At 38.7% G+C, this 27,929-nt stretch overlaps 1 protein-coding gene across 2 annotated transcripts in view; it reads right to left on the bottom strand.

Annotated features, from left to right (window-relative positions):
• LOC120093670 (uncharacterized) overlaps positions 1-24,212 on the bottom strand; it is a 62,746-nt gene extending 38,534 nt beyond the window's left edge. Inside the window, exon 1 of one of the 2 annotated variants that reach the window (XR_015625616.1) lies at positions 24,157-24,212. The gene's annotated coding sequence lies outside the window, so the exon portion shown is untranslated. The remainder of the gene's footprint in view (positions 1-24,156) is intronic. The other variant, XM_087559808.1, reaches the window with a different exon arrangement.
• Between the last annotated feature and the right edge of the window lie 3,717 nt (positions 24,213-27,929).

The raw sequence follows: 27,929 nt of genomic DNA, 5'->3' as shown, positions 1-27,929 counted from the left end.
ATAGATAGATCAATATCTGGAGCTCACTGGTCAGCTAACCTGGCCTAATTGAGGAGTCTCAGGCCAGTAAGAGACCTGTCTCAAAGCCAAGGTATAAGGTGCCCAAGGAACAAAAATCCAAGATGGATTTCTAGCATTCATATCTACACACACCTTCACTCATGTGTACTTGCACACATGCGTGTGTGTACACACACCTCAAAATTTACAATTACTTCAGACCTATATATAAAATGCATACCATTCACATCCTGTGTATGTAAAGCCTCTTGTAACATTTAAATGATCTCTAGATCAAGTCTCATACCTAGGTCAATGCAATTGCTATGTAAATATCTATTGCATTACATTGTTGAAAACAATGCCAAGAAAAAGTATGTACATGTTCACAATAGGCCTTTATAAGAATCATGTTGATCAGGGATGTTGATTGAATGCACAGACGCAGAGGCCACAGACACATAAGAGCTAGTTTTGCCCGGGACCCTTTATCTCACAGTCACGAATACAGGAAGTTTATCCTCCAATTTGATAATTGGGCTGGTCCACTGCCTTATCATTCCATGTAAATTTAGAAACAGAGCAGTCATCCTTCACTGTGCCCCAACCCCAACCCCAACCCCTGCCCAGGGACTATTTAATGAATTTCACTGACTAGCATCTGATCCAATCTACTGTCCTCAGTAGCAATTTTTCTACTCTGCAAATATTAGTGGATCTGTATTTCTTGGCAATTTAAATCAACACAGACTAGTAGATGGAGGCATTTACTGACTGTAAGCCTATAACCTAACCAGAGCCTGGTCACTGGCCCCTAATGCCTCAGCAACAGCAATAGAAGCAGAAACACACTAAAGTGTAGCTTCCCATCCTATAACATCAGGGAACTGTTGAAAACCTGTAGATGTGAAGTTTCAGAAGAATCCCTTTGGAAGCCTAGCAACATAAAGCTATCTTCAATCTGGGGAGTTCTGGTCAAAGGCGATAAAATGTGATCCTATTGGGACATCACAGCGGCAATTCTCCAGTAGGGGTAGAAGGAACAAAAGCTGAGTCCCACAGTGGTGAGGTTCCGAAGGCTGATTGGAAGATAAGGGCGATGTCTGCAAGTGATGAAGCTCCAGGTATTTGTACTTTACTGGAAAGTCATGCGAATGAACAGAAACGTCCTGGCAAGATACTTGTAGCCACTCTCTATCATATGAGGGTGGCGATCTGGAGGACATTTGCTCCTATCCTACTCTTTTAGAGCCTAGAGAGAAGTTTTCTTTTTTACTTTGGAGGAGCTGAAGTTCATGATTGGAAGCAAGAGAGGTGAAGGGAGGCACAGAGAAAACCAGAGCGTCTCCTAAGCTACCTCCTAACATCTCCTAGTCACTCTTACAACTTTATTTCCTGGCTAGGCATTTTCTTTTCTTTTTTCTTCTAGTTAATTTATTATTCACATTACATCCCAATAGAACACCCCCTTCCCTCTTCTCTTCCCAGTTCCACCCTCACAAACACCTCCTACACTTTTCTTCAGAGAAGAGGAAGCCCCCAGTGGGTACCAACCTGCCCTGGCACATCAAATCACAGCAGGAATAAGTGCATTCTTTCCCACTGAGGCAAGTCAGGGCAGCCCAACTGGGAGAAGGGGATCCAAAGGCAAGCAACAGAGACAGAGATAGTGCCTGCTCTAATCGTTAGGTGACCCACGTGAAGACCAAGCTATACATCTGCTACAAATATGTAGGGGGCTTAAGTCCATCCTAAGCACACCATTTGGTTAGGGATTCAGTCTCTGTGAGAACTCAGGTAAGTTGAGTCTGTAGATCTTTTTGTGGTGTCCTTTACCCCTACTTCTCCCTCAATCTTAACCTTCAACTCTGCCAAAAGATTCCTGAACTCTGCCTGATGTTTGACTGTGAGGTCTCTACATCGGTTTCCACCTACTGTTGGGTGGATCCTCTCAGAGGACAGTTACGTTAGGTTCTGGTCTGCAAGCATAGCGGAAGACCATCAGGCATAGGCAGTTTCACCAGGAGTGTTACTCACAACCTCTGAAGCATCAAAATTCAGATAAGGTCAGTGCCCAATGATAAAATCACCGGTATGGCCACTGTTGTTCTTGATGTTTTTATACTAATTTGTGAAACCATATTTAAAATTAATAGACTAAATAAAATAGCATCTGAAAGTTTCTGACACAAAGCAGACTCTGAGTAAATTAGATTTGAAAAACTATTGAGAGCCAATTATATGCTAGGAACTCTAATAGATCATTGTAGAGACTCATTGAGTAGGGCCTAGGTCTTGTCCTCAGTGGGGTCCTGGTGTGGTGAAGAAAAAGAAACAAAATATAGCAGGGTGATATGGTTTTTGGGAGTCCCTTCACTGCCTTCTGTGACTAAGATAAAGATTACTTAGAGGTCATAAAGCAGAGAAGAGGGAGTAGGAAAGATCTGGATCTATACAGCATCTTGAAATTGAAAAGCCAAACCTACTCCATCTTGGGACTGGCCTCCACATTAAAGAAAATAAACAAAGCCTGAGAATTTGTCCTGCAGCAGAACCCAAGCTGCATCCACATACCAGGAAGGACCTAGCTACTTCCTAGCAACAGTTAGTCAAGGATTAGTCTGACTTGTTTCAGTTGTACTTTTGGATCATTCATGATGTATATAATCTTGCTTCAGAGCACCCACCTATCAGTGTACAATAGTTATTCAATTAGATACTTGACAGGTGAAACTCCCCACCCTGTTTCTATAAAACTTTGTCCCTCTAAGAGCTCTGGGCTGCACCCTCCCATTCTGCTGTCAGAGATGGCAATGTGCCCCAAGCTTGAGCTTCTAAATAAAGACCCTAATGCAATTACATCAGAATCAGCTCCTTTGTGGTCTTTTGTGGTTCAAGAATGCTTCCCGACCCAACACAATGTCCTATGTAGTCATGTTTTTTACATGTAGTAAATACCCTGTAAACAATGTTGACAAAATTCAAGGTACTACACTTACTGTTTGAAAGGAGACAGACAAAGAGAAGGCATCAGTAGGATATTTGCTGCATATATGTAACAGAGCGTATAATAAAAACCATAAAAGAGCTGGCTGAGGTGTTTTTTATGAGAAAAGTCAGAGGTTAGCATTTCAGAATATTCAGGCAGGATGGAGTGGATTGGGGTAGTAGGTGGGACAAAAACATGATACCAGTAACAAAATGTCCAATGACCTGATCCTGAATAAACTTTTAACTGATAAAACAACCATGAAAGCTCAGAATTGTGATGATATATAGACACTAACTGCTTTGTCTTGCTCAAATTTATACACTAAGGGGAGAAATAGAAAGCCATACCTAGGGTTACTTGGGGCCAAGGATTGTGTTTCTCACTACATTACTATTTGTTAATTTGACATTATTTATTTATTTATTTATTTATTTATTTATTTATTAATGTGTGTATATCACCTGCCATAGTTTATGTGTGCAGGTCAGAAGACAATCTTACAGAGTCTGTGAGTGGACATGAGCGAGCAGGATGAATGTGGGAGATGAGACAGAAACCCCTCATCCTGGGGTAGACAGAGAAATGCAAACTTGTGAATTAATTGCTCTAACACCTTTAGTGTCACTCTGTGCAGTCCAACAAGAGTCTGACGTAAATGGAAAAGCTGCCAAAGGTGAGAAGTGTGGACTGACCACCCTACTGAAGTTTGAAGATAGGCTGCACAAATTAAAATCTCAGCAGACAGTTTGCCAGACACGTAATGTTGAAGACAGGAAGTGTCAAAGGTAGAGACAAACAATATAGCAAAAAACAGGCATTGAATTTACCTGCTCTACTTCCTCAGAAGGAAGAGTCATGGGCCAATTAACATCAAAGACTTTGTTCTAGGAAGCATGTTTTAGCTTATGCAAAACTTGTATTTGGGCAGAGAGGGAACATAGAACAAAGAACTGTGAGGAACTTGATTAGTGAATTAAGTGCATTGCTAAGATTGGAGGAGAACAGGAGAACACCACATCAACAGTAAAGCTTGTAGCTTGTAGAACAAGAGGGATGCAAATAACCCATGTGTTGGGTCAGTTCTAAACTGTCTTCTGCAGAGCACCAACCACATAGTTGTATAGAAATCTGTGTTCAGAATCTACTTCTGCTGAGGGACACAGAAGTGCTGGTTCTTGAATAAAAGGTCTAGAATTCACCACACAGCACCTAACCCCAGTTGCTGATGATGTTTTATAAGATATTAACAACATAAAATTTTTGTCTTCCTGTGCTAAATGCAATAATTATATACCAATTTTTATATAGAATCAAAAACTTTGGTACACAGGGCTCATGATGGCCTGCCAGATATTATGGTGTGATATACTGAATGAGAGTTGACATATATCATGACAACCTGAGCCCAAGCAAGAGAATTTTTTGGGTTCTTTTTGCATACCCAGCCACTAGCGTGGTCAGGAAATAGAAAGGAATATCTTGTCTGTTATCTCTTTTTCTTACGTTGGAGTTGGAGATCCCCAGTGTCTGGGAGACAAGAAGGTTTCTTCAGGTATGGTCTGAGATCAGGAATGTCAGGATCAACATTACCTAGGAAATTGTTCAAAATGTAATGTGGGGCCACACCCTCCAGATACTGAATCAGAGATGCTGGGTTGGAAACAGCATCTGTTTTAACATGTTTTGTAACCACTGACCTAGAAAAAATGTGATAATCTGGCAGAAAACATGGCCGAACGGTTATGCTACATAATAACAAATATTCTTGATGTAAAGAAAATGTCACTTTTTTGAAAAGATCCAGTTAAATAAGAGCTAAACAATATAGACAGTATGTGGTTTTAGTGTGGATGAAAAATGATTTTGTTACAATTTCATCTTTTCAACACTTTGATGGATTGACTACTATCTTCCCTAAAGCAACATCCACCCTGAACCTGTGAATATGATTCTTTTTTTTTTCTTTTGCAAAAAGGGGTCTCTGCAGATATGATCTAGTTAATGGGTGGTCATGCTGCAGGACCAATGCCCTCAGAAGAAGGCAGATTTTTTTTGACACAAAGAAATGAGGAAGAATGTCATGAAGATTAATGTAGAAATTTGGATGAAGCTTATATAAGCCTAAGGTAGCCAGCCAGTCTGACAACTGGACACGACATGAAGCAGATAAGCTCCCAGTTCTCTTAAAAAACTTGACTCTACGCACACTTGACATCACACTCTGGCTTCCCCATCTTTGGGAGAATATATACTATCTTTTAAGCTTTGTCACAACAACCATAGAAATGTAAGATGCATTTCATCAGGTGTGGTGATTTCAATGCTATTGGCCTCAGTAGACTCATATTTCGGATGCTTGGTCTGAATTCGCTGGCACTGTTTAGGAAGGTTTTGGAAGTATATCGTTGTTGGGAGGAGGTATGTTACTAGGGGTGGCATTTGAAGTTTCCACAGGCCATGCTGTTCCCAGTTAGCTTTCTCTGTCTCTTGTATTTATACCAGAGACAAGTTCTCAGCTACTACCCCAGCACCATGTTTGTCTGCCTGATGCTCTATGGGTCTTGGACTTCCCCACTGAAATGGTAAGCAAGCCTCCAATAAAATGTTTTATTTTATAAGTTGGTCACCATGTCTCTTCACAGCAAGAGCAACTAACACAGCAAGGAACTAAGGCAGTAGGCAAAATTTCTCGACATTCAGGACACACCCCTATTTCTCCCATTTCTCAGATTCTTGGTACATCTTCTTTCCATATGTTTCTTCTCTTTAGCCATCTTGCTTATGATTGTGTCCCATGGATTTCAGATCTTTTCTCTAGTTTTAGATATTTACATTAAGGCAATCAAACTTCTCTTAGATGGAACATATATTCCTTACTTCTCTGTTCCTGTGATAAAACACCGTGACCTAAAGAAAACAGAGCTTATTTGCATCACTATTGCAGAGGTTAAAAGATTGTTGGGGGGGAGGGCGGCAATGGGGGGAGGATGGGGAGGGGAACACCCATAAGGAAGGGAGGGGGAGGGATTAGGGGGATGTTTGCCTGGAAACTGGGAAAGGGAATAACACTCGAAATGTAAATAAGAAATACTCAAGTTAATGAAAAAAAAAAGTTTGCTATTGCATTGGGAGCATGAGAACCAGAACAGGAAGCCAAGAGCTCACAACCTTGAGTGCTAGCGTGAAATAGAGGAGGTGTACTAGAAGTAGAGTGCTGCTATATTATCTCAATGCCTATCCCCAGCAACATATTTCCTGCCCCCAAACCTTCCTAAACAGCACCACCAACTGCAAACATACTCTAGTCCAGTGTTCACATACTGTGGTTTTCAACCTGTGGGTTATCACCTCGTTGGGGGTCAAATGACCCTTTCAAAGGAGTTGCATAAGACCATTGGAAAACACAGCTATTTACAGTATGATTCATTAGTAGTAGCAAAATTACAGTTATAAAGTAGGAACAAAAGTAATTTTGTGGTTGGGGGTCACCGCAACCTGAGCAACTGTATTAACGGACTGTAGCATGCCTTTCTGTCTACACTAGGTCTTCCTTAGTGTGCACATTATCATTGGCATATCATGTATGTACACATCAGATGGGGAGGGAGGACAGGAGAGAGAGAAGCTGAGAGAGACCGAGAGGAGCCCTAGAGCCTCAGAGAACATGTATCCTACCACCACAGCATTCTATCTCTATCCCTAATGCACCTTGATCCTCACCGCATCAGATATCGTGAGCCTTACATAGGCAATCATTTTTTTCTCCAGATTTCCATTCAGTTCAACTCCATATGCTACTTCACTGACATCATCCCCTTCTCCTCCTACGTGTGCAACCCTTCTTTTGAGTTTTGTGCACTTAAGGCAAATTTTGACAAAATTTCCTCTATTATAACTTTCCCTCTTATATAAATTTCTTTACACGTTTTTGCTCTAACCCAGACTACACACTCTATTTCCCCACGAAGGCCTTGTAAGTTATATTTTCTTTCCCCCCTTCTACTATTTGCCTGGAGATGTGATAAATGGGCCCTGCCTCATCCTTATAGTGCCCAGCCTATTCTTCCTCCTTCCTTAATCAAAATCCACTTTGAAGCTTATATCATTAATATATATCAACAAGTCTTCCTAATTCAGGCATTTATGAGTTCATGATTCATAACCCATTCTTCTTTACACCTTTTGGCTCTTTTATTCCTCTTTTAATTATAATTACTATTCATATCATAAAGTGGTGACTTCTATCTTACTTAGGGTTTCTATTGCTCTGACAAAACACCATTACCAAAAGCAACTTGAAGAGAAAAAGTTCTATTACATCTAAAGACTCTCAGTTTACAACCCAAACCTGAGAGATTCCAGATTAAGGTTGGAACTTGGAAATAGAATCTGAAGCAGAAGCCAGGAGGGAAGCCAGGAAGGAATTTTTCTTTAGTGTCGCTCGCTGTGGTTTGATCAGTATGCCTTCTTATACATTATAGATTCTAGATCATGCTGCCCAAGGGTTGCACTATCCCCATGATAGGTAGGGCCCTCCCACATTAATCATTAATCAAGGAAGAGCCCTACAGACCATGTATTCTACTGGCACAGCACTCTGTTGACTGACGTTTTCTCAGTTAAGGTTCCATCTTCCCACATGACTCTAGTTGTGTCACCTTTACCACAAACTAATCAGTTCCCAATTTCAAGGAGGCCAGTCCTATGGATAGCCTGGTCTCCTAGGCCATTTGACCTTTTTCTCTTCTTTCTAGACCCTCAATGAAAGCAACTATTTATCTGTTCCATGCATGCTACCTACTCTCTACCTACCACCATACTACTCTTCCAAACTAATCTTGTTAATTGGTTATTAAATATCTGACTGCAGAGCAATCTGAAATCTCACTGTACTGTTCCATATTTTGCTTAGGGGGAAGAAAGAAGAAAGCAGAATATAATTTTCTGTTACTTCCTGTGCCAATTCCACTTTACATGTGTCTGTTCCATTCCATACACTCAACTTTCCCTCAGTTAGGATCAAAGTTCCATGTCTGTGGACAAGGCCCAACCTCTGCATATTTGCACCAGAGCCAATCCTCTTGCCTACGAAAAGATGTTGCACCAGCAAGCAATGCTTATCTCCAACACAAATGTTTGTATTAGCAAATTGAGTGGGCATGTGATCCTTCTCATCTCCAAAACCACTTGCTTCGATGCCAATTATCTTTCCAGATGCCACCACCTTTTTGAGGTTCCCTGTTTAGAAGAACTTTTCCAAGGATATGCTTATTATTATTGTCATCATATGTCTTCTTCTTTCTCCTTCTGGAACTCACTTCAGTCTTCTTAAAAAGGTCTTTCCTAAGTCTCCAAAGAATTACATACTATAAATCTTGTTCCATATCTTAATTGACTAAAGGGCATCCCTTCTTCATGGAAAGATGTTCTCATTTCTTCCAGGATACCATCCCTGTACTCTATCTCAATTACTTCTTAACTCTGAACAGTAAATGTTGGCATGCTGAAGATTTAGGACTGGAATTGATGACTTATATATGTGCATGCCAAGTCTGTGTCTGCCTTGCAAATGCCACAGGGTTATATACAGCATTAGTTTGGCATTTCCTCCTGAATGTTTAGGATCCATTGTCACAGTCTTTCCCACCTTAACAAGCAATAACTTCACTTCTCTAATTGTCTAAAGCCTACAGATCTCTCATTTACTCATATCTAATTCACTGGAAAATTCTGTTGGTTTTACGGACAGACTATGTCCAGGACATATTGTCTTCTAGAACTCCATCTCTATCATTGACACTGTGGTCTAAACACCCCTCTTTCTTATTGGGTTTCTTTATGTATCCTGGACATACAGATTCTGCATTTGGCTTTCTTACAGTCTGAGACTCCTGTGTCAAGATATTTTTAACTTCATGATTCTTCTGCTTAGAATATTCTCCCTTCAGATGTCTCTCATGTTCTCGAAGTCCCTGTCTAAATGTGACTAGTTGGTGATTTTATTTTGTATACTTCAGCCCAAGATGAGCCTTTATCTCTTACCTGCTGCTATGTCTTAAATGTGTTCCTAAAGTTAATGTGTTAGAAACCAAATCCCCAATGTACCAGTGTTGAGAAGTGAGACCTATGTGAAATGAGGTGACTGAATGTACAGTTGAATGGCTTGATGTCATCATCCCAGGAATAATTTTATCATTTAGGAGGTCTGATTTGTTACAAATATGATTTTATCACTGTTTCTTCTTTTATGCTCCCTTGGGCCCCAACCTCTCTGTTTGAGTGATGCAGTTAAAAATTCCTCCCCAGAAGAACCATCTTGCTCTTGGACTTCAGAATTCTCATTGGTAAGCCCCCTCCTCTTTAGAAATTACCCACTCTGACTCTGTTATAGCAGCACAAAGTGGAGTAGGATGCCATTTATAATTATGTCTATAGGCAATATTATTATCAAAACACTAGATTGTTCTTTCATTTGGAAGAAATGCCATTTGGGCAGGGAAATTTGTCTGTCTGGGTTCTGAGTACATTCTAACTCTGTTGAAAAGTGTACATCACATGCTATCTGCCAAGTTATCAGATGAATGAATCTACAGGGTATTTTTTACACTCTATGTCGGGAAACACACACAGCAAGAGAGTGAAGAGCTCATTCAAATACAAGATGCTGTTTTGTTCTCTCTGCCACTCACTTGTCTATTGGTCCTACCCGAGCTGCTCACAGACCTGCTCCAACCAAATGAGAGGGCATGGTGTTCTATTCTTGACCCTCTGATCCTTGTCTCTCAGATGCACTATATGTCACTCTACACATCTACAGTGAGAAGGGTTTTTGTGATTTTTCTACACCAAATACACAATTTAGTACTTAATGTTAGTGGCTTAATGTTGCAGATACTGATTATTGGTCCATTGTGGGTCTTACTTTTTCTTGTCTGTTCTTTTTCCTGTCCTCCCCTCTCCTCTCACTTTTACTACCATCAATTCTCTTCCTTTCTTTTGTCACTGAACTGAAACATAAAAAACATCTTTTTTGTTACAAGAATTTTGATGATACAGAGAAAACAATCCAATACTATTATGTGTTTCCACTCATGTCTCACCATGGCTGTCATGATGCTACTTGGATCTTCTGTCATTTGACATGATGAGGGCCTTGAGAAATTTATTTAGCAACAGAAGTTTCAGTAATGTTTTACTACAGAAATTGAAATATTTTATATATAATGATCACATATCATGTTGAGTATACATTGCATATGTAGTAATACAAAAATCAAATCAATTCATGCATATGTTCCTCCTATACCTATTTTCTCTATTCCAAAGTCTATCAAGGATAGACAAAGAAAGGGATGTGGTTCTGTGGAAGTGGTGAGCATCTGACTCCTGTACTAGCTTTATTCTTTAACATGTGGATGCTACTATTAGGTCTCAGCTGTTCAACTGTCAATATATGTGTTGGAAAAAGGATTCACTACTGTTGACTCATCTGGAAGCCATGATTCCTGAATTTCTTTTTTACTTACTCACCTGCCTCTCAAAAACAAAACCATGTCCATTTTCTTTAGTTATGAAGATAGCCAGTCTGGTGACAGAAAGATGAGTGATTTTAGTTCTAGAAAACATATTCCTTTTAAAATATACTGAGACAATGATGTGAAAGTGAATGCTTTTGATATGCTGAAAATGGACAGAGAGAAACCAGAATTCACTAAAAGGAGGCCATATGACTTCAATCAAAGTGGAACTGGTTGTTCACAGAGCTGATTATAGATAAGTGAGGACACTGGATCTGATAATGGGCAGCTTAAACATGGCTTTTAGAGTCATGAGAATGCTGGGGAAGAACCAAAACTGGAGGCATCATGAGCATTATTGGTCTCTTACCCATTGGTGTTGAATGTTTTCTTACAAGGTCAGAGTCTAATTTGATTCCGAGAATTTAAGAATCAGAACTTGGCTGCCTGCATCCTTGGACAAAGCTTGGTCTATAAGCTTGTTTTACTCAACCCCAAGGAGAATGAGTATAGACAGCTCCAAGGGAGAGAATTCACTGTGTAGCAAGAAACAGCATGGTGCAAATGTGGCTAAGTCAGTCTTTTACCCATTGCTACCTACCGAGAGCATTGACAACTGTGTTGTGTTGTTACTGGCTCAGGTGAACAAGGAGCTCTAGCAAAAGCTTAGAAGCAAGTTGCATCCTCAGAAGTGTGTTTTTTATTGTTATTTTTGGTTTTTCTTTTAAATGTTTTCTTTCTTTTTTGTCCCCTAAAACAAACATACTATTATGGACATGAATGTCACCCAAGTCCTTTACTGTGTACGAGAAGCCAAGTACAGTAATAAGGAAGTACAATTTCAAAGGGAAGAAGCAGAGACAAGACAGGCTTGGCTGTACTAACCAAAGCAGAACACCTAGGTCACTGTAGCTACAGGAACGTTTACATTCATACTAGTGAGGCAGTTTTCCCAGTACACAAATGATTTTGGATTGCAGTGATGGGAGGAACACTCACACTGTGCACACATACAATAAAGTGACCTTATATTGCTATCATCCGAGGAACACATGAATAGTTGGTTTAGAAAATAATACAAAATTCAAGATATTAACAAGTAATATGGGCTGTAAAATGATTGGCACATAAAAGAAATTTTTTCTATATTAGTTTGCTTCACAGCACATGAAAAATAACTGGGGGTGGATTTTGATCGGTAATAATCAGTAATAGAAAAACGATGTAGCAGGCTGCATCACAAAGGGGTTCTATGCCTGAACCTATGTGATATCTGGATGTTAACCTCTAAGGAACCTGGAAAAGTGGTCTTTGGGTTGGAGATAAGTTATTGTTTACTACAAATGCCCTTCATACTTGAAAGCTTGCCTACAAGCCTTTTGGGACATGGTAGAACTTTCAGATCGTAGGCATAATGGAAGTAGGTTATGTTATGTAAGTAACATATTTAAATACGTAAGTAAATTATGGAGGTGTGCCCTTCTAAGGAATATCAGCACTTTAGTCTCTCTTCCTTCCCCTATTCTCTCCCTACTCCTCTTCCTCTCTCTTCTCTATTATGATGGGAGAAAATCTGTTTGCTTCCTGCAATGATGTCTTGCCACCCAGAGGCCCAACGTACCAGAGCATGCTAACCATGGCCCCACACCTCTGAAACTGTGAACCACACAATAAACATTTTCTCCTTGGATGGTATTTTGTCACAGTGTTGGAAAGATGAGTAACACTACTTGGAGGGCTGGAGAACGTCTCTTAGAATTATTGGTACCTGTATTCTGTCTCCAATCCATTGGTTGGGGAAAACAAAATCAAAGAGGACCTGCAGATCTTCTCTAAAAGGCAAGTGTTAGGATGAAAAAAAACATGTATAGAAATAAAAACATCCACAGTGGATTGATTGACATTCTGTACCTTTGCCAGGTGCATGTGTCATTTTAAATTCATTTATAAAATGAATTTATATAGTTCCTACATCAGGACACAGGACCCTGCCTGCCTCTAAAGTTCAAAGTGGACAGATAACTTCCTTTAGCCAATATATTGACATAGACAAATCAGTGGGGCTTAGCCTTCAAGTGACAGTTTTTCTTTCTTTCTTGAAAACATATCACTGCTGCAGAAACAAGCCTGGACTGGCTACCAATAGAATGAGACCAGTTGATTCACCCTAGGACAGCATAGGCCAACTAGTTGTCACATGGTCCTACAACGTGAGTGAGTACAAAGAAGATTGACAGTGCTATCTAGCCAATCTGGGACTGCCTATATATGCATTCATGAGCTCAGCTGATACCTGCAAAACTGCTGAAGTGCTCTACGGGCAAGCGAGAAATAGTGGTCCACTGTCCTTTGAGTTTTGGTGCATTTGTATCCAGTTGTTGTTCCCCACTGGAGCCAGAGAAGCTGCCTCTCAGAGTGATGTGAGGGCCACTGAGCCTATTTACCCTCTTTTAGCTTGAATTACTTGATTCATAAAAATCTATGTGTACTGCTGTGATCACGTGATAACTGTGTGGGATACTACAGATCTTTTACCTGTTATTTTGACAACATACATGGGACCTGTTATATTTCTAGGGATAAGTCAATGCAATTATTTAAATGAAGTAGTTTGCACAGAACAGATCACATAATTAGCACTTAATGAATTTTGTCCCTTTTTACTATTTTTCTGTGTGAGATGGGAGAAAAGAACCTAAGGGGACATAAAGACACTGCATGAGAATACATTCCACATGACATGCTTTCTTTCACACATCAAAGGATGAAATACTTACTTTCTTTATCTTTCTTGAGTGATGTGTTTATTTTGAGAGAAATCACTTCCTTTACACTTCTGTGTACTGGGCATGCGTCCAAACCGACACAAAGAACTTCAGATGACAGCACCCTCTCACCTACTTCTTCAGGGCAGCCATGTGCTGCTTTGCTTTATTAGGCTCTCTTGTGAAGGCTCTTTTTCTGCCTGGGTGGAGGGTAAGTGTTGACATTTACCCAGGTCCAAGGAGATAATACGCTTTTGTGACCTTGAGTCCTTCCCAAGCAGAGGAAGAACGGAACCAAAGGATTTCAATTTATATGATTGTATTACATCAAAAGCAAAGGTGAACAGTCACACATTCAATGGCTAGAAAAATACCTTCTACAGAGAACTGTATTGTCTCTATATATTGCAGAATCTCAAGAAAGGGCCTAAAATTTCCCTTTTTTTACAGGGTAGGTAGTTTTAAACTCAAACATGATAATTTGACTTAGAAATCAAAAAATTACAGGTTACACATGGATTCTTCAGTCTAGTCATCTTATTCCCGAAACTTCTCCAAAATTGTCCTTGCATTTTAATTAAGTCTTCTAAAGACAGCGCAGCCTATTTCTCTTCCTTTCCCTTCCTTGTTTCCTTCTTTCATTCCTCCTCCTTCCTTCCTTCTTTCCTTCCTTCCTCCCTCCACTTTCCTTTCCTCCTTCCTTCTTCCTTTTTCTCCTTTCTCCTTTTTACTTCCCTTCTGTCTGTTTCTGGTATATGAAATAAAAGTTAAAGGCTTTCTAGTATATGAGATAGACACCCATAGAATTGTCACAGAGGATGAAAGGAAATAGATCCAGGCTCTATTTTTAAGTCAAATTATTGATTCAAATAACTGGAACCCAATCTGCTGAAAACCAAAGTTCTTAGTACATAAACCTCAGAATTAACAAATTCAGGGTGTGTGTGAAGGACTTGAGATATGTATCCCCCAGCATATATAGCCCAGGTTAAATCTGCTAACCGAGAAGAGTTTGTTCCCATACTAGAGGCAGGAAGGAATTGTTGACCTGCATTGTATGGGTAAATACATCTCAACTTTCTGGGAAAGGACTATGATGCTAGGGGTTAGGCTTGCATCACAGGTATAACAACAGCCCAGGGGCATGTGTACGGCTCCAAAAAAAAATGTGCTAACAATATGAGAATCTATTATTTAATGAAAAAGATCGCCCGTCACTTTGCACTTCTGGAATCCCTCTGCTTTTAATTAATCTTTTCAGGGAGGTAGCAGGGGTGGGGGAGGATTTTCTCTTTGTCTCCATATATACAGTTTGCAAAAAACTGGTTTGAATTGTGTGTAGCTTGCAATAAACACATTACACAGTCCCGGTCAATACTACAAAACATCGTGTAGTGACTGGCTTGGAGGTGGGTCTATGGTCAAAGTCAGTTCGCTCAGTTGCATTTCTGTTTTTTTTTTTTTAAACTATAACGAAAGAACAAATGTTTTCTCTGGATTGCTAAACTGACTGTAAGCCTAGGCTTCCTTGTTAGTGTCTTGCCATCTTTTTCAAACTCTCAGACTGAAGTCAGGAGAAGAAAATATTCCACCAATTTGTGCTTCTGCCTCCAGCTTTCCTTGTACTTTCAACTTTGATTAGCTTGAGTTTGCATTGTGGAGGACACTTAGTTTTAGTCTCTATCAACTGTTTTGCAATATCCTCTAATCTAATCTAAGCCTACTCAATATAGATATATAGATCAAACGTTATCTCCTTCCGAGTGCCATCCTATTAGTGGTATAGAAAGTTATGTAACACAGGCTACATATATTAGTGTGGTGAATTATAATGAGCAAGTAACTTATCTCTCCAAGAAGACATACATATGACCAAAGGGTATATTGAAAAGATTATCAAGGAAGTTAAAATAACAACCATGGTGAACTTATACTAATAATGAGCTACAACACTGGTAGGAGAAACACAAAATAGTACAACACAGTGAGAAGCAGAGTGGGAAAGACCCAAAAATTGAGAATAAGGTCACCTACATCCACTCAAAAGAATTGAAATAAGGAACCCTGAAGACATATTAGCATTGCATTATTAACTACACACTGTTCTCACAAGCTAAGATGTGGATGTCTGTTGAAAGATGAATACATGAAGAATATGAGCAGCACATGCACATGCATGAAAACAGGGATACATGCACACACACGCGCGTCCAATGGTCTACAATGTAGCCATAATACTCAAGAAATTCTGTAATATGTGAGAGCATAGAGAAACCTTGAGGTCATTTCACTAAGGAAGATAATGGAACTAGAGAGTGACAATCATTATATTAGTTTGTTTATGGAGTTATCTAAATATTTAAAACCATAGCATCAATCAAACATAGTGATGGTAGATTTGAGTTTTTCAGGGATTGAGTTGGCAGAAAAAAGAGAACTAATAATTGAGTTTATAACTATTTGTTCAAAATTATTGGAAGGATAGTGAGCTCCAAGTTCAGTGTGAGACCCTCAAGAGAATAAGGAGGAGAGTAGTAAAAGAGAACCCTAATGTATTTCTCTGGCTTCCACATGTACATATATGCATGGCTGAGCACACTTTCATACACATGTGCATACACATATATACCTGAAACTTATAAATAAAATAATCTTTATAAAACGGCAATAAGATTATCCAAAGTAAACAGCCATAATAAAATGAAAGTAAAAAATTAAATGAAGCCTATAGGACATTTTCAAATTATAAGAGACTGGCATTTGAAATTTTCTAAAATATTTATTTGCTGTGTGGGCAACAGTAAGGCACTTAAACATTGCAAACCTTAGATGCAGAGAAGGGGAATCTACTGATCATGGCTTTTCAGGGTTAGACATTATGACTACAGGATAATCAATTGGTTAAATCTAAAGGAAAAACTGAAGGAAAGTGTTGTTCTGGTACATTGTTGATGGCTGACTATGCCATATCTTATAAACGATGATGAGTCTTCACATGTGTATACATTAAAGGAGTCATCATTATATTCAAGGAGGCACAATTTTGTATAAACTCCTCCATAAATTCCTGGTAGAATCTGACTGTGTTGGTCATAAACTTCTTGTAGAGTCTAATTATTTGTATTGTTCATAAGAACTCTCAATATGAATGAGGGGACATAAGAAGGTCTGCAACAAATGGAAATGGGGAGGGTGGGAGATAGAAAATGGAAGAAGGAAAATAGTGTATTTATATTTTAATTAAATTTTAATTACATATTTTATTTATATATTATTATAATATAATTATATCTTAATTAAAATAGATATTTAAAAATTCTCAAACTATGATCTAGTCTCTAAAATTATTGTAACACACTACACATGTTCAGAGCTGTATGTACTATGTTTTCCAGTGTCTCTAGAACTTGTTTCCATTCATGTTGGAAGTTGAATATCCCTTAGGCAACATAGGCTCACTCTGGAAGTATTTTCAGGCCCAGTCTAAGAGGTCCATAAAAGGAAATCACAATAAAACAAATCCTTTTTGTGATTTCGTTGCTACAGGAAAAGCATCTCTCTCAAAACCACTCCTACTTTAATATAATACCACCATGACTATAAAGATAAGGTTTGGCATTTGAAATGCCTTTACCAGAATAAAATTGGATGTATGTTGGATGTGTGCCTGTAGCATGATTTGAGTTTGGTCAAGTCATTGACTGCTAACATCAGAGAATCATTCAACTGGAATATACACTTAAAACTTATCCTCTATGCCAGTGTTTTACTCCATTGAGAAAGTGATCTTCGTTTGTCTTAAAGTAGAAATTTCTACTAAGAACCCAATCTCATTAAAAGGGATAATTGGATTTATATGGATGCTGTGATTTATAGGACTCTGCTTTCCTGGCTCTTGGATGAACCTGAAAAAATTTGCCTGATGATACAATGGAGTTCATGCAGAACAGAGGCTTAGGAAAGCTACAAATACAGACCAAGTTACAGTGGACATATGGAATAATGAAGCAAAAATCTGACTGGTCATCTCAAAGCAGATTACATTTCTAATCACATGACCTGTATTATTCATCAGAGAGAGCCCGTAAAGAAACTTACATCCTTTAAAAAACTTTGTGTATTGTCATTAACTATGTGAAGTGGATACTTGTAAATTTGTATTTATTTAGTAATTTAGAGTCCAGTGTATGTATATTCTCTGAGGCATGGTTGGGTTTCCTAAGGAAATCACCTAGTGGTAGAGATTTGCATGCAGGAGATCCATTTAACAGTCTTCTTATAAACAATGGCTACATGGGAAACAAGACTAGGCAGAGAAGAAGTTGAATTACCTGCCGTGCAGGTGTAGTTGAGGCTCAGTTCATCTCAAGGGGATTTCTAGAAAAGAATTTCCTGAAGAACTTTCCTGATTTTAAGCACAGAGGTCATTTGTCTATTTGTATACTGACTCCTGCTTAGTTCACAGACCTGAAGCTGGGGGTCTATATCTTTGGGTACGTAGCTGCCTTCTTAATAGGAGAAGGCTAATCAACAGCCAAAGCTCTGGGTGACTTAGAAAATTCGTGCTCTGACTGTGGAAGGGGATGTGCTGTTTACTATAGTATCTTCAGATCTTTGATCAAGGAAATTGGAAAACATATTTGGCGCTTGGTAGATTTAACTGTGAAAAGAAATCCAAAAACACGAGACAAGCTAGTCCTATGACCTAAAACTAAGCGATGTAGCAAATGACAGGAAATGAGTTTTGGTGTCAGAGGAATGGGTGATTGGAATATCCCAGTTTCAACATGATATTGGAATTGTTTCTCTAGTTTCTTAGAGTATCACCTTTTGTACTTAAAAGTTATGATGTTGATAACAGTACTGTTTTGAGTATGATGAGGAAAGTTACTTTATTTGGCCAGCAAAGGACTATTAGAGTATATTGAAAACATTTATCCACTAGCATGTGTCTAGCACTTCAAAGGTACTGAACACCTTGTACTTATGTCATTGCTGGTGGACTAGAAAGAATATACCACAGTGTTTGAAAAGAATTGGTAGAATTTAAAGGTCTATAGGCAAGAAATGGGATACAGAGACAGAAGAACATGGACAGAAGAACCAGGGAAAACTCACCAGAAGAGAGAGAGAGAGAGAGAGAGAGAGAGAGAGAGAGAGAGAGAGAGAGAGAGAGAGAGAGAGAGAGAGAGAATGAATCTGACCTGTGCTCTAAGGAACAGGAAGGTAAGAGAACATTGAGGAGGAAAAATGAAAGAGGAAACTCTCATCTTCAAAAGTATGGGTGAAACACAGGATATTTGGGTATACGGGAAAGGAAAGGCATCCTAATTATTTTTCCATTTCTTTGAAGAGACATCATGACCAAGCAAAGCTATAAAAGAAAGCATTTAATTGGGAGTCTTGTTACAGTTACAAGTTATAACCATCATGGTGGGGAGTATGGCAAGCAGGCAGGCAGACAGGCAGGCAGGCAGGCAGACAGGCAGGCAGGCAGGCAGGCAGGCAGGCAGGCAGGCAGGCAGGCAGGCAGGCAGGCAGGCAGGCAAGCATGTTATCAGAGAAGTAACTGAATACTTAAATCTTACCCACAAGATATAAGAGCACAGACTTTGGAACTTCAAAACTCATAGCAAGTGACCTCAACCAAGGTCACACTTAATTCTTACCAAGATATTTCTACCAACTAGGACCAAGCAGAGCATTCAAACATATGAACCTATATAAGCCATTCTCATTCAAACCACCACAGACAGCTTCCTAATAAAATGCTTGGAATTGAGGCTCCTAATCCATACCATGGCTTCAGGCACTTGTTTCAAATTTATCCAGAGCACCGAAAGGAAAAGATAGTAAAACAAGTTCACAGTGTGTTCAAATGGAATCTACCTGGGGTGGAGGATTAGCTGGCACATGACCTACTTGCCCCACATTGTTAACAGCTCTGGACTTTAGGTTTGATGGTTCAGCTAATTAGAACAATTTTCTGAAGTAGCCCATGTTTCAGATAGTTGGAAAAATTTTCCATTCACTGTTTGCCATCAAATGTTACTAAGATTCTAGTCTTCTATACAGGACAGATCTCAGTATAGTAAGCAGGGACCCTCATGGAAAGTGAGGTCATTCTACCTAAGCAGACTGTTCTCCATGGCCACATCCAACACTCCTCGAACTCTAGCATGAAGAATAGGGAGCAATGAGACTCCTTCCCTCTCCTGACATGTGGCTTCTGAAAGCTTTGCTTTTGATCTGCATAAAAGAGTACTTTATGCTCTAAACTTGGTAGAAGTAAAAAAAATTTAGATGAATATTTTTAAATTTGTATTCAGCCCAAGAAGGATTAAAAATTGATCAGTGGAAATAAAATGTTGCACAAGATTTTAGAATTCACAGCACTCACTAAAAAAGTAAAATTATAACTTCATATGGTTCTTGGCTGCAAGATTCAATGAAGACACTGAATATGCTCACATTTACTGGTTGGGATCCATTTTTCATGTGTCTTGAGAATAATAATGATAACAAACATCACCACTATCATCACCATGTGGACATATAGATGAAATAATGCTTTTAAATTTCTTCTTGATTAATCCATACTTTTATGAAAGTATCACTGTGACATAAGGCTAGTCAAGAAATGAAGAAATGAAGCCATGAATAGTTAAATTGACCTCTGTGGTTTACTGTGAATGCTAAGCATATAGTGTTTGGGTACAAGGCACACATAAGAGTTCATGTATGGGGCAGCTATGCATAGCACATTTTATTATTTACAAATTCTGAGCCTTCATTTATTCAGTCATATAATCGAATTAAATAAAAGACCATTATACTGAGTACTATGCCGAGCAAACAAGATGTTGGTAAAACAGTCTCTATAAGTTAGGCTCTTCCTTAAATGCTATATATTATGTACATGGAATAAAGACACCCAGTTAAGAATATAAATGTGGATTCTTTCTATCTATGAGTCCTGAGTCAGCATGACTATTGCAAACAATCAATATTAAACTTAAGTCACTATTGACAAGGAACTAATAAGTCTAGTACATCTTCTCTATGTAATGGGAATTTGAAAATCTATCTGGGAGTTCCTGAAGATCCCCTCAGCTACTTTTGCCCCACACTACATGAGCTTGAAAATGACCCATGTGAAGTGTGCCATTTTCTCTTCACACCGACTACCTTTGCTTCCTGTATGATGGGTTCTTATATAAGTTTGAGTGACACTGTTGGATGTTCATGAATTGTACTGTGATTAGTTGAAGAACATGACCTACAGAAAGACACCATCCCAGCCCTGAAGGCCTCTCTGTTCTCAAAGACATCAAAAGCCAGGCACGCCTACCACTCTAAACATCTGCCAAATCATGTATGCTATAAAAACTCTAACTAATGTAAAACCAACCAAATATCGAAGACGTGACAATGCCCAAAAGATTCACAAGTTTCCAGATACTCCCTGTCAAGGAACAGAGTACATAAATACCATGAGCACTCTCCTATAAATGTATTTTAATTATTTTTCATCGGCCTCCATGGCACATATTTATAAAATGAAGGGCTACATTGTGTGACAATATTTCCTATTTTACACATAGGCCATGGAAACCTGGACAGTGCCGTATTTATGCTTATATCCCAAAAGCTCTTGGGTGACATGAAAGAATGTATTTATTGGGAACTGATTGGTGTTAGGACTTATATAAGATTCTTTACAATAAAATGTTATTTATTCTTTAAATAATCTTTCAATGATAGGTCTTAGCTTCTCTTTCCATTAACAGGTTTGAAATGGATAAAATAACTTGGTGGTAGAAACACATTTGTTGGTAGACACATAATTCTTATTAAGGTATAGTATTAAATTGTTAAATATATTATGTTCATGACCAATAACTAATTGGTGACAATGTTTCTCAAGAAAAGGCTGAAAATAATAACCTACTAGCATGAATAAGAGAATATAGGTGTAACAACACACTTATTCCATATTTCCTATACTCATGTGCACATACAAAAAGAAGCACAAACCTCAGATTGGTGTGAGAGAGCTAAAGGTCACATACACTGGAGTTTTCACTGAAATGTCCAGACCCAAGCATTGATGTTCCATCTCCAGAAACCCTTCTCCTCTGTCTATGAGAGACATGATGGTTGGTTACTTTAAGCATATTAGAATGCTGCCATTCTCTCAAAGGCAAATGCCAGAAATCTTATGTATCAGTTACTTTCTGCTGTGAAAAAAGGCCATGACCAAAATCATTTAATAGAAGAAAGGGTTCATCTTGGCTTATGATTGTTACCAATGTGTAGCTCAAATGGAAAATAAATATCAGGTGTGATGGCAGAATTAATCTGCACAATCTGCATAGAGATATATGAAGCGTTCTTTTATGCCATCTCATTTCCATCAACATCAGGAGCACAAAAAAGCATTTGTTGATTAATTTATACCAAATATCATACGGTTTAGCGGGACTTGCAGAGGAATGATTTGCACTAGCACGCATTCTTTTACTACACTTACTCTGTTCTTGCCATTTCTCGCTTTCCCCTTCTCTTCTTCTGAGACTAGAATTTGTCTTTTATGGCCTAAGTTTAAAACTTTGTGCTTTGTGGAACCCTGCAAATCGCAGAGACCTCTGTCAGATTAAAACAAGAGACTCCATTTACATTACCTCCCTCCAGCTTGTGCATCCCTCTAGTTTGGTTACAGCCATTTGAACGTTGAGCTCCCAAGGGCCTTGGTGTGGGATCTTGGCTTCTTCAGTCATCTATATTTGTTCCTTCATACAGCTAGCATGTTGTAGGCTTGTCCTCAAGAGACTACTCACATATCTGGGTTGTGGAAATATCAAATCAAGCCCTCTCCACTAAGCCCCTCTCCTCCTTTTCTTCTCAACCTGACTGCTACCACCATCTACGGACAGCTTCTATCGTCTCTTAAATCATCACTGATCTTGAACACTCAGTACATTGTTCCTCATTGTTCCAAATGCTGAGAATGCAAGACTGAGTAGCCACACCAGCCACCTTTTAGATGGCTGTATACTTTTTCAAACCTTTACTTCTCAGATTAGAAGCTTGCTCTTGAGACATCCAGAACCTCCTTCTAAGATAAGACACTCTATACCCTATTTTTTTTTGTATTGTGTTATTGTACTTTTTTTCTTTTACTTCTTATTCTGTGATGTTCACAGTACATCCATAATGGCTGATAACATCTGTGGAATGTGTTGGCCAATGGATGACTGTGTTCTCCACTAAACATGGGCTCCATTATGATAAGGAAAAAGACAGGCTTGTGCTTTTACTGTTTCATTGTGTCTTTGTTACTAGAACACTGGGTTTTTAGTTGGTTATTAGAACACTGAATCCTCAAGGCTAAGCACACAGGAAACTTGTGAGAAATGGACTCAGAGAAAAATACAAGAGGACACAGATACCTTTGTATGGTGGGGACCCAGGACATACTTGATCAAAGGTCCTCATTTTACATGAGAGAAAGCTAATATCTAAGACTTGTAAGGAAGTTTCCTAATGTCCCATAGTGAACACCTGCCATTTACATTCCAATGTTGATTACATGGTTCTATTGTCAAAGATATCTACAAACTGTTCTATCAAATATTAATGAGATGACATGTCAGGAAAACAAAATGCACCAATTTTCACTGAGAAATGAAAACAAAGCTTAAGGAAATGTCATCTGACTAATTTCTAACCAGCACATACATTCTCTCTTCATCACCTGTGAGAGAAGCAAGGTGTCAGTTGTCTACAAGTATGGTCACAACTGCCAAGGCCAAGGCAGCTGCCTACATTGTGTCAATGAAAAGAGGTTTCAGATGCATTGTATAATGGGGAAACCTAGGCTTGTACTTATTTTTGGCAAGCCCCCTAAACAAGTTCCCCATTATTCTATGGGATGAAGGTTCTGTTACCAGTATATCTATAGCTGTTTATACATTTGCTGCCTTTGTTCACATTTGCCGTCTTGGTTTTCATCTTTTTTTTTCATTTCTAAAATAAAATGATATCAAACATCTACCAATCAATCATCTGAACTAGTGACTCGCAGATATAGCTTTTATTCTGAGATTTCCATGACAGTTATTCAATGAGCTTGGAGCTAAGCATGGTACTGAGTACTATGTAGAGAAATAGATTATGCTGAAGACAGTGATATTCTAGAGACTGCAGTGTTCCCACCTTCTGATACCCTTATGGCTAGAGTTCTGGCTTGCCTCCAGGAATGTGTGGTTGATTCTCAGTGGCCATACGTCTCTGACAGTATCTGTTTTCTTCATTAATCACCTAGAGAAGACTATACCTGCCTTTGCATTTGACTCCATCAATGCCTAGAGTAATTTGGCTCCACTCCCAAGAAACAGGCTAAACACAGCTGTTCTCTACCATGTAACAACACATGCAAAGAATCAGAGCAGGGTAAAATTTGGGCTCCTGGAAGAAGATTAGTTATAGTTGTAGCTAAAGTCATGAAATTCTCTCTTCCCTAGGTTGGCAGATTATAGGAAGGCCCTGACTCAGCATACGTGGTTCCTAAAGTTCTCACTTGTCTACCCTTGTCTGTGATGATTGATTTCCCTGTTGGCTTCTTTTCACTACTTGAATGTGGGATCTTTGGAGCGCCTAATTTCTTACAAGTTCCACTGCGGGGTGGAAGAAGTGGAACATGCACTGACTGGTAGGCAGGCTAATGACTCAGAAGCTTAAGTATTTAACTAATACTAAAGAAAAATTATGTGTCCTAGATTTGCACTTAAGACTGAAGGAAGAGTCACTTGGGCCTGAATTATGCAAGGTTCTATTTCCTTTTTGGACTTCATCAGAACTTCAAGAGAAGAAAGCTTACCTTTTACCTTTGAGGAATTTCTTCAAAGCATTCTTTCTGTCGGTGCCGGTGTGTATGGACAAAGAAACTAGTTTCAACATTCAGGAAAAAAAATGCCTCATCATTTCCTCTTGTGTAATCTCAGTAAGGACTGTAGATCTTCATCAATGAAGGTCAATGTCCAATTTCATTTGTGACCAAAGGCTGCTACCAAGTGGTGTGTCAGTGAAGAAAGAGCAGAGAACATGCTTTTCCCAGGTAGAGTGTGACTGATGTGAGTCCTGAGAAGGTAGGACCATGTGGTAATTAACAGGCTAGCCTTCGGTGGGCTGAGTACATCCAGCAGCACCACATTCAGGTTACAGACTGTTACTCTTCAAGCTTTGATGTTCTTGTTTCTAAGGTGGGGCCAATATGAAAGACAGAGAGACAGAGACACAGAGAGAGAGAGAGAGAGAGAGAGAGAGAGAGAGAGAGAGAGAGAGAGAGAGAAGAAAGGAAGGGAGGGAGGGAGGGAGGGAGAGAGACAGACAGAAAGACAGAGACAGAGAGACAGAGAGACAGAGAGACAGAGACAGAAACAGAGACAGAGACAGAGAGACAGAACCCCCAAGCAAGTGAAAATGAGCCCATTCTTCCCTTATGAGATAGTTCTTACTTTAAAGACTTGATCTCAAACTTGTGATCTTCCTGCATTAACTTCAACAGTCCAAGTACTAGAACTATAGGCATGTACCATAAAGTCTGGAAGACCTCATGGATTTCTACATTAATATTCTAAGACATAGGAGAGCCCTAGATACTTGCCAAAATTCTAATCTTTTCACCCAGCAAAATGTTATACAGACTTACAGGTAAACCAACAGTTAGTATTTGTTCTTGATGATGAATGCTTTTCCCCTTTCCTATTTATCTTCTCTTTTCTGGGCAATGTTAAATTAATGACTGGGTATGTGCTGACCTCTCTCATGTATCAGGGGAGGCTTAAAAGTCAAGTGTAAGGACCTTTCCCTATGTTAAAGAAGTTTGAACCAAATCTATCTGCAGATTTAGCTTTCCTCCTTTGTTCTCCTTTTCTTTCCTTTTCTTCCTTTTCCTCTTTTCACTATTTTATGTCTGTCCTAAAAATAAATATTAGGAAGACATCTATAGAAGGCACAGTCTCTACATGCTTCTACTCTAGCTTTTCACAACACCTGACTTGTCCCTGAAATGGGAAAAATGATATTAAAAGCCAACTACCTACTAAGCAAATATGAGATTGGAAGTATGACTACCTACTGCCCAAGCTCACATACTTGAATTTCATACTTCTTCATATACATAGTAGAGAAGTTACTAATGCATTTGCTGTGTGCATCCACCAACATATATATGTCAGGTGGTATTTTTGTGTCCTTGAAAAATTCCAAATATCCCACTGTCTGCAGAAACAATAGACTAACTTTTTGGCTATTATATTTTTTGTTCCAAACACTATCCTAATCAAAGTTCTTTCATTTGGAAATACTAAAGAACCTTTAATATCTATTATGTTTTACTTTTATGCCCTTGTACCTATGATTTGGAAATAACATTTATATCCTTCCTATAGTTACTACCTTGTAATCTACTTGGATCACAGACATCTTTCTGATTCTTCACCAAATGTGAACCCCAACACTATCTCTGATGACTCACACATGTGTTATGATGAATTAATGATGAAGTTGTCATCAGGTATCTATATCTTGACTTTTGTTTCTCTTTCAGGATTTGTGATGTTTGCATGTTACCCAAATTACAATCCCTACATTTTAATCTCTTGGTTTGCTAATTTTCACTGAGGAGAAGGATTGACTTAGGCATTTAAATTTTAGGATGCTACTTGGTTCCAGAGATGTAGAGCCATGAGGATTTAGCTAGTTCTTTTTGGGTAAATATGTATATTACCTTCAAAGTAGTCCCATGGTCAGATAGAAGCTTAGGTGTAAAAAAGATTGCTGCTCATTTAGAGTATTTGAATTCTCAACACCTTTGTCTCATGTCTTGCCCTACCTGTAATTTAGCTCCACAGAATCTATTACCCTCTTCTTCTGATATTGCCTTCTGGTCTTTAAGAGCAATCACTTCTCTGGGGAGTAAAAGAAATTTCAACTGGTAGTCATGTCTGTTTTACTGGAGTTCTAAAAGAGAGATTGATGTCAAGAATTCAAATTATCTCCTTTATTCTTTGGCACATGACAAGAAGATGTTTCATTTTCCTGTCTGAGAATCCCAGCAATCTGTAATAGCTTCCAAATCCCAATAACCCTCAAGAGGGACCTCTTTTTTAAATGAATTCATTAATTTTCTATGTGGTCATTTTGGGATATTTAGGACAACCACCCCTATAAACAAAATCCTAATATTGTCTATGATGAGATGGCACTAAGATTTCATCTTTCAGGTTTCATGGAGGAAGCATTAAGGCACTGATCCTATTGACTGGATGGTTTTGTTTTCAAAATTGGTTTATTAATAAATAATCTTTATCTTGACTGCCTCCTTAGAAGGGAACCTTAGTTTCCAGTATATTTATTATTAAATATTTGCACAGACACCTAGGCCTGAAGGACATTCTCACTAGAGAACTCAGGTCGTCTTCTTCATGCTTTCCTTGTGTAGTTCCTGGAAATTGATGAGTAACTGAATAAATTTAGTATAGACTTAAGACTGAATCCCCTACTTTATAAATCTATCACCCACCCCAAAAGAAAGAAATACAGTGTAGAACTATTTTTCTAGTACATAGATAAAAGTTTTGGTTGTAGAAGGAATCATTTACATAGTAGATTCTCTGTAATTTTTGTTTTCTTTTAGGTTGACAATTTTAGTTCCTCATCTTTGAGTAAGTGAAAAAAGTGAATCCCCATTCTGCTCATGTTACCTGGATGAGTGAAAGTCTATCTAGACTAAAGTATACATTCTAGCTGCCAAGGGAAAAATAACCTATTCAACATGATGTCTAGCCTATTTTGAGAGCAGCTTCAATCTGTGGTCATCAGTGTTCTGGTAAACAGTTTTATATTCTTATAGGAGCTAAAAAATCCTGTACAGAATGGCTCCCATCACCTAAATATCTTGTAACAATAGCACTACTGATTCAGCCATTAATCGTAAATCTCTAGGGACCACTAAAGGATTGTAACCCACGAAGACCATGGTAATAGCTGTGTAAATCCCCTCTATAATCTGGCCCATTTTATGGCCAGCCATCCAAGACTTGCTTTTAAATCATCTCAACTAAACAGAACCATATAGAAGCACTATCACGTATACATACCCCAGATTCTTTGTAAGGCCCGCTCTCTGTTTTACAAATGGAGTTCCTAATCTGTCCCCTTCTAGATTAGCAATGTCCTGTTAAGTAAACAAGTAGGACATTTCAAAGGGAAAAAAAGCCAAGAATCATAATCATTACCAGCTGCCGTGTTAAGTGCCGTTCACAGAGAACGCCCTTTTCTGTACTTTGAAGGCATTGATGCCTTTATAGCTGGATAAATGTATAACTCCCTGGCCAGACACCACCCTGCCCCAACAATAAGACCTGCACTGGGCAAAGTGCTGAGAGATGGACTTTGGCCTTGTCCACAATTTATCTGGAGCAGGCACTGACTTTGAAGTTAGACTTACCAGGCTGACTCTACTTCTTGATTTGGGTAAATTATACATTTATTTTTCTACTTATTTTCCTTACAACTATTTTGTGGCATAAATAGCTATACACTGTGTATAAAAATGTAGTGGGAACTCAGAGAAAACATCATTAGGGA

The sequence above is a fragment of the Rattus norvegicus genome, chromosome 7 (assembly GCF_021556685.1).
Source record: "Rattus norvegicus strain SHRSP/BbbUtx chromosome 7, alternate assembly SHRSP_T2T, whole genome shotgun sequence".
NCBI lineage: Eukaryota > Metazoa > Chordata > Mammalia > Rodentia > Muridae > Rattus > Rattus norvegicus.
Note: the sequence above shows the minus strand (reverse complement) of the source record. Positions and strands in the feature narration are given on the sequence as shown.